The sequence below is a fragment of the Schistocerca americana genome, chromosome 5, assembly GCF_021461395.2.
Source record: "Schistocerca americana isolate TAMUIC-IGC-003095 chromosome 5, iqSchAmer2.1, whole genome shotgun sequence".
Lineage (NCBI taxonomy): Eukaryota > Metazoa > Arthropoda > Insecta > Orthoptera > Acrididae > Schistocerca > Schistocerca americana.
The window spans coordinates 418,290,746-418,297,724 of record NC_060123.1 but is presented as its reverse complement, the minus strand read 5'-3'; the positions used below and the strand labels follow the sequence as shown (position 1 = coordinate 418,297,724).

The 6,979-nt window shown below is 37.8% G+C and overlaps 1 non-coding gene across 1 annotated transcript; it reads left to right on the top strand.

Moving 5' to 3' along the window:
- Positions 1 to 211: 211 nt before the first annotated feature.
- Trnaq-cug lies at positions 212 to 283 on the top strand. Its single transcript has one exon. It is a non-coding gene; the product is annotated as a tRNA-Gln (tRNA).
- Positions 284 to 6,979: the final 6,696 nt, after the last annotated feature.

Sequence of the window (6,979 nt, the reverse complement as noted above, 5' to 3'; positions counted from 1 at the left end):
GCACATGTTACTCGATGCGAAACCAGATTCTACTAGTGAAGGAAATTCCTTTATTGATCTAATCCAAAAGTCAGCATGTAACAGTTCTATAGGAAAAAAAGGAGAGCTGAAGTATTAAAGATACATAAAATCATTCTCCGGACACACTACTTCTAATCGTCCAATCACTGGCCGCAAATGGTATGACGTAGCCAGTGCTCTCTTCGCAAGCGGTCCCATGGTGTAATGGTTAGCACTCTGGACTCTGAATCCAGCGATCCGAGTTCAAATCTCGGTGGGACCTGAACTTTTATTTTTACTGTCGGATACAACATGCTATGGGGAGTTAAGATCAAATAGGTACTAATTATAACAACGCAACCTTGAGAAGAAATACATTAAAGTTTATAAGTACTGTTCTAATACGCCTCCCATTTCAGCTGAGAATTGTTTTTTATAAAATTGAAGAATATGATACAAAATGAAAAACGAAAAGAAAAATCAAAAACAATTTTTTCCCTGAAATGAACTTGATTCTCATGCTAACAGACCTTGCCGAACTCATGTCATTAAAATTGCATTTATTTATTTACCAGTCATCGAACATGTTAAAACTGTTTACTGGGTAACGTCCGTTCAAACCCTTCCATGTCACGAAATCTTTATAACTTTCAACCTAGAAACTGTGATAACATACTATGAGCATAATTTACTTCTATTACTTTGTTCCACATAGCGTAATTCCTCTGCGCGTATCTCAATCAGGAATTAATTCTCGTAATTTGGGCACCGGTCGTATTAGGCGACCCGACCACACAGTTTAGTCTCTTACAGAATGCTACATATGGCACTGTGTAGTCTTACGCTATTTTGTGTTCTATTTATTGGTTAACACTGAATGAAATTTCCGTTTCAGCCTTATCGGAAACTTGCTGTTGGACTGGAAAACTATTTACCTCACCAGAAAACTCCGGACCATGCTGCTCTTCTATTTAAATTTTATGTTACTATCGTTGTCGTCAATACGCCATTTTCGTATGTTAAAAATATGGGTCGGATTGTTGTTATACTGAATGATTATAATATTCAAATAGAATTTTCGGTCAATATTCTCACAAAATATCTTTATATATCTGTAATTACTGCTTAATAATCATTAAATTTCAAGATTTGGTTACGTAATGAAAACCCTCCATTATTGGCTGAACCTCTGGTGATGACACAGGCTACGAGTGAGTCGAAGCTATGCTTAGGTTATATGATTGTTAGCCGCAGTTACTAGCGCTAGTCTGCTTTTTCTGCGAACAATTTGGTTATTTAGAGATTGAGAACACGTTTACAACTTTTAAGTAACAATGGAAAGGAACTTTGTGAAGGCTTATAGTGGGAACCTTCCGAAAGTTGACGCGTTTATTGTCTCTTTGTTCTTAAAAAAACCACTCGGATTTTTACTTACCGGAAATAACAAACGTGAAAACTGCATTGCATGGCGAATGGGACGGCGGTACTGTGACGCAGCAATAAGCCACAGAATTGTCTAAAACTGAGGGAACCCGAAACTGGATTGTTTGTTCAAACCATGCTGAAAAGGTTATCCAGGTCAACTTGTGACACAGTGGAAACTTTTCCATTTAGAAGATAATTCTGATTGTTAATTGCTGTGCTTGACGCCAGAACGACTACTGTTTTCCAGGTACCTCTTTTTTAAATTTGAAATTTTCAGACAGCATAATAACACTACAAAATATGTAATTGACGCAGCGGAACCATAGAGAATCTGTTGCTCCACTGCGAACTTAACTGCTGCTAAAACACAATAATTTAAAAGTGCTTAAGCAGGACCAACTTTTATTCTGTCGTAATGCTCTGGTCTTATTACAAAACAATGTTCAAGTTTTCTATATGTCAATATCGTACAGCTTTCCAACAGGTTCAATGGAGACACCTGGAAGTGGCAAATTATTATGATCAGCGATTTGTTTGGGAAGAATAATGTGGTCGGAAATTGTTAAATGGTTTCTCAGGTTCTTGAGAATAAGAGTTACATCAGGAATGAAATATAGCTTCTTAAAATCATCCTTGTGATTCATCTCAAATTGATCAGACACAAAATAAAGCTAGTAAATGAAAATAGATATTAAAATTAATAAATTAATATGATACAGAATTTAAAGCTCTGACATAACTGCTTACGGATAAAGTAAATTTAAGAAGACAGCAGTATTTTTTTTAAGAAAAATGAAAGAAGTGATGAACTTCCTCCACATTACGATCAATCGTGCGAACATTGCATTAATAAGCCAATACGCTTCCCATTACGCTACATTAAAATCGCCCTAACAGAAATAACTCACCTGGTGACCACTCTGGATGTCTATGCGCGAGTTGCAACCACGTTTTACACATATTGTCGTTCTTTGGGACGCTCTACAACAATATTTCAAGAGTTTGTACACATGTATTTGTACAGTGTGGTACTACACACCATTTGTAACTCATTTTCCGAAATTCCAAAACAAGACGTCACTATGAGAAGCAAGGTGCTAATCAATGACTTCAGAAGCATGGCATCGAATAATTTGTATTTCATTTCTGTTTTTCTAAATATTGAAATTCTTGACTGAAAAAAGCATGTAACCGGCATAAAATGACATAATTAACCCTTTAAGACGATTTCCAGAAAACAGTGAAATTCCCTGTGGCTATGTAGACTTTCCCGGCGTATTAACAGACGAGAGCCTTGTCGGGTCTTCAACCGGATCAAACTGTCATCTGCACGCAATATTTCCGCGGTCCATCCGGCAGCCAACATTAGGTGAGAACGGATTCAGTTATGCTGATGACAGTTTGATCCGGCTGAAGACCCGACAAGAATTTATTGAGTGATATTCCCAATCACCGAAAAACAAAAACTTGTCAACAGGTTCTATGAATGTTACTCCATTCGTTTTTTAAGTTTAGTTGCTCCTGCCTCTCCGAACAAATATCGTTTGAAATACCACAAAAAGTTAGCTTGTGGTCAATATGTGGATATTGTTTACAGGTCTTCTGATGAAAGTGGTCTCACGTATTCAACTCGACAAACTTATGGACAAAGCTGTCTGCTTTTAATAGCTTTTAATTTCATCCCACTTACAAAATAAATAAAGATACGTTAGGACAGCTAGTGATGAATACCTTTTTCAGTTAGCTGATTCGTTACTTTTTTATGTAATACTGGCGTTTTCCAACCAGTGGAGTTCATAGGAACACGCTGAATTTCTTTTGTGTTTGCAACATATCTAACGAATGCCCAGTGGCTGCATGTAGCTGCATAGGGCACCATTACATACTGAGTATTTTTAGTGCTACTGATGGTAGGTCTATGAAAAGTTGAATATATGTGCTGTAGCTGCATGTGTAAATCCATACTAGAGAAATTAACTAATTGTAAGGTTAGGAGTCATTTATTTTCTGTCATATTTGCGTTTATTTTATTCTGGTGACTAGTTTCGAACGTAGCCACCCATTTTCAAACCAGACCTAAATAACATTCTTTTTATGTTACTAACTACTGGTTTCACAGCTCATGGAGCTTCGACCCAGAACTAGTAGTGCCCAAATCAATAAAGAAATTATGTAGCTTGGACAGCTACTTCCAGTAAAAAATGTCAGCTACGTCCCACAATATTACTCACTCTGGAAACAATGGGAAAGAGGGTAAAATATTATTTTCTTACTTGTCATACGGAATAATCTACAGAAATGTCAAATATTTCAATCATAAATACGATCCGAGTGGTTTATTGACAATTGCATAAATGAAAATAAACATAGAAATATACATAAATGAAAATACAGGATGAGCATTCATTTCGTTACCAACTGGACATATAAGTCCTATGTCAAAATACCAGTGGAAGACGTATGTCCCACCTCTGCCCGTGTTTGAAAACTAAACAACGGGAAAAACTTTTTTCATATTGTTACTTCTGGCTACGACATTAATTAAAATAATCACCAATGTCTTTGATTCAGGAATAAAATCAGTCGTTACGAAAGCGTTGGGCTACAGAGCTCCGTACAGGCGAAAGCAAAATAAGAGGTATTCGAAGAGTTTTCGTGTCCTCCAAAAAGAGAAATGGGTTTCGACCATGCGGAGCAGCCATGGTACAATACGGAATCTGCCTCAGGGTCACAGTGACCTATGTCGAACATTCGGTTAAGGACATACAGGCCCGAGGAACAAATGTTTCTGTCTCGTCTGTACCAAAACGATTACAGATGGCATACTATTTCATGGATGAGATTAAAAACGGCCTAGGGAGAGTGTTGTCAAATAAACTTTTAACGTGACATCCGAGGATGATGAAACACTTAACATAAGTACGGCTCAGTGCATCAAGATGGGTTTGCTGGTCTCTAATGACATCTGCGTTAGCGTTCATGCTGCCATTAATCTGGGATGCCAGACATCGCGAACTAGCTCAGAAATCGGGAAGTAAGAGAATAACCGATCTGTTTCTAGCGCACATTGAATCTCAGTATTGTTTTCTTCTATGCAACAGTAATAAAACTGGTACCTAATTTGATGACTTACTTGTTACAATATCGTTTATCTTGCTGCAACATTGTTTCTTCTTCTTGGTGCTTGACAAGTCCTCCACAACTGACGAAAATTTTTCTTAGTGAAAAACACAGGTTAGTTCCAGTTTCAAGTTTAACTGTAGGTTTCTCAAAGCACGGCTTATGAGACGATGAACTACCCTAGCAAAGTGCACTCACCGGCAATAGGGCCAGGGCTATTAAAAATTTTTGTTTTCGTGTGACCGATCCTTGAGTTTTGTTCGTCCGTCTTGGCGACTCATCATGGGAGAACGTTAGAAATGTTCACCAACCCCAAAAGAAACACACTGCGCGTCGTGGAGAGCCTTACTCTCATAATTTCTAAAGCCCATGATCCAGATTGACTAAAAAAATGAAAACCCTAAACACAAAGTTAACCTATCCCATCCAGGTTTAAGTGTATTTCCTTAGTACAAATCTTGTGGGATCTGAATATGAGGTTAGTATGAGGCAAAATTGCAAATTTAGCATAAAACGTCGGTCTCACGTAGAAAACCGTCCAACTTTACAACTAACTGGCACCACAATCCATCAACTCACAAAGCAACAAACCAGAAGTTGTGATGTAGCCCAAGTCCTCACAGGAGCTGACATACATCAACTGTTGTTGGTACTGAACAATGATTTGTTAATCAGCAAAATTAGTAATAATTACCTCCGTTTCTCTTAAAACACTAATTTGAACGTGGGTCGGCGACATAGAAAAGAATAAAGAAGTGATGCTCTCACCTGGGTTTACGAAAAAAATTTCGTACAGGCATAGTTAAATCCCTCACTGTTATATACTCTTAACATTTTAACGATCATTTTTACCTAATTTTATTTTTTTATAATTTTAACATAAAGCTCTCTCTTTTTACACAAATTACAATACTGTTTTACCATATGTAAATCTGCCTTCTTTCCCCTCTCCCAATCCTCACCGCTCCACTTTTCTCCCTTCCTCCACTAATTACCAATTTAAAACACGGACCACAATTGCATACCACATTCCTTTCATGTGTATTTCTGACACAGATACGACGGTTTGCAGACGCAACTACACAGGTTGACTCTCCATTAATGTACAGTACTTTTCTACTTCTTTTATAAAATATCAAACAGCTCATGTTTAGTTTTACTTTGTTTTTAGATCTGAATATGAACCAGGGAGATCAAAACTAGCCGTGTGTTAAAATATGCTACTGTAATTATAAAATAAACAATATATTACAATAAATACCAATACAGTAGTTGTTCTCTATATTTCGGCTATAGTAATAGATAATTACATTACAAATCGTTACTACACGCAGGAGACACTGAATTAAAAATAGCTGCTGTGATGGATAGGGAAAACTCCTGTCGCTTGAAGACTTAGAGCACGGCAAGCCCTGTCACTAGAAAGTGGTCATGTGGCATCATGTTACCCGTGTACTGTGAGAACATAGATTCTAAGAGAATCGTTGCCGCCAAACTCAACAGCCGTAGCTACTAACTTACTGATGGCGTGGATCGTCGTCGTCTATCGTAGATTGTATCAATGAATAGACGGCCGCAGTACAGAACATCACACATCACTTCGCTGGACTAAAGCTGCTGAGTAGTCATACCATCGAGAGCCACCTCCTCGCGATGGGAAACAGATGGCACCGCGAAACACATACACCGCTGCTCGACACCAGCAAGATAAGTACCATCCCATCGATTACGAATTACGAGGAGCAGCCATGAAGTTTCAATTATCACCTCGAAAAACTGAAGTTGCAACCACGAAATTTAGAAGATATTGTTAGGCCTTGTCCTTTACATATTCATCTTTCGATATGACACATTTTTCCCAAAGGTGGATGATTTGGCAAACAGCTTGGTTTTAGAAGTACGCATTCTGGCTGTTGAGCAAATGTTTCACCTCGTCGTCATTCTGGAATAGCTTGCCGCTAGAGTTGTAGAACTATTGTACGCTACCGTAGACAACCATAGATAAGCGTAGACTAGGGTATTTTTTCTAATAGCTTTGTTCAGTTAAGATCGTAACCGCCTTTCCTGTACATTAGGTGTGTTGCGTGCCTATCGAACGTTACCTCATTTCGATCGCTTTGTTTGCGTATGAGACCAGTGTGTTACTAGATTCTCCTAGAAACCGGCAGCGGTGAGCCGCATAGAAACTGAGTGAGAATACGTAAAGGCCGTGTAATCTACGGAACACGCTTTTGTTCTCCTGTTTGTTATTTAAAAATAAACGATATTTACAGAAAAATTGAAATTGTCAATGTTTATTCAGATTTTATTCGAAAATTGTTGATTTGTAATGTGAAACTGAATGATGTTGCAGTAAAAACAAAAAGTAAAACACGGATTTACCGGACAGCACCAGAAAATGCAAATTACTCAAAAAAAGTTACAGTAAAAGAAA